General features: G+C 41.4%; 1 protein-coding gene and 1 pseudogene across 2 annotated transcripts in view; both read left to right on the forward strand.

The window, feature by feature from the left end:
• The window catches only part of LOC115873996, a 2,907-nt pseudogene extending 1,707 nt beyond the window's left edge, over positions 1 to 1,200 (forward strand).
• Positions 1 to 1,400, forward strand: part of LOC101650685 (rab GDP dissociation inhibitor beta) — a 134,139-nt gene that overhangs the window by 59,037 nt on the left and 73,702 nt on the right. The gene's annotated exons all lie outside the window — the stretch shown is intronic.

A 1,400-nucleotide genomic window follows, 5' to 3' on the forward strand; every position in this document is an offset into this window, starting at 1 on the left:
GAAGAAATGAGCCACCCAGAGTGCAGTATGGCTGACAAATCACACAAAATTCCTCTAGTTAGTTCTTTAATGGTCCCCCCCACCCCCACTATCCTGACCCCAGTTCTACCTCATAAATCCAGCTAGACCAGAGCATGCACACGGTGCAGATAAGAGCTCTGGACACATGGAATCCAGGACAGATGCATCCCTCAGGAACAATAAAGAAGATTTATATAGATAGGTAGATAGAGATATATAGATACAGATATACATCACCAGTTAAAGCCTCTGTAAAGGGGTCTAAGAACATACAGCAAATGAAGAACCATCCATTCATGAACTCTAGCAATACTTCATGATAAAAGCAATTTAAAATATATATACCCCCAAAGCAATGAGAGATGAATCATGTATAGCACTAGTAGAGATACTATTTTTCTTAAAAGCCTCCCCTTCCTCCTGATATATATACACACACACACATACACCAGAAATCACAATGTCAATAAATATACTTTAACATAATTATTCCTCTTCAGGCATCCATAGTACTTAACATGCTTCACTCCTCCTTGGTGGTCTACGTTAGGACCCAAAGTAACAGTGGGATAAGCACAACTTTCCACAACCAACCAGGGTTAGTGCTGCAGACTCAGTGTCAGAGGCCCGGACTCTTTCCTGGTTGTGGTTCTACCAAGTTTAGGATGTTGTCCCCGTCTCTCCAGTCCCGGAGTGTTCGCCAGCCTGTGGAAGTGGAACATGTGGAAGGGGCATCCATGGTCTTTTGTTTAAAGAAGGGGGTGGGGTGGGGCCTCGTTTTGGCGACACCTTAGTCACATAATCTCTAGAAAAATAACCGGAGTTTGAAGACAAATAGGATCTTGCGCTTATTAGAGTTGACGTGATTAAGATTATTTGTGTAGAATTATCTGTGCCAACACTCTGCTATACCCTCCTCTCCCCAACACCCTTCACCCACCAAGCACCACTCCTTAGCTTTAGTTGCTAAGGTCCTGGAGGGTGGTGAGCTACACAATCCACTTATATACAGACTTTTAAAGTTGTAAGGTATACTGGAGGTAGTTTATGATGACAGTATTAAGGGATGAGAAACAGGCCTTGTAACCATATAGAACTGACTACTCAGACGACTATTGAATAGCAGTGTGACCTTGTATGTTACTGAAACTCCCTACTGTCAATGTCTTTGTAGAATAAGAGTAATGATGATCATTTTGAAGATTAAATGAAGGAATGCAGATAATGCCTGGCATGCAGTAAGGCCTCAATAAATGTCAGCCAAGTAATTATTATCCTTAATAAAGAACAGTACCAGTTGAGTCTCTTCAACTTAATAGGGTAAGTTGTCAAAATGGAATGGAAATCATCAGTTAAAAGCAGCCCAAGACCAAGAGAAA

This window comes from Echinops telfairi, unplaced genomic scaffold (genome assembly GCF_000313985.2).
Source record: "Echinops telfairi isolate 266 unplaced genomic scaffold, ASM31398v2 ScPeMD7_7473;HRSCAF=8511, whole genome shotgun sequence".
NCBI lineage: Eukaryota > Metazoa > Chordata > Mammalia > Afrosoricida > Tenrecidae > Echinops > Echinops telfairi.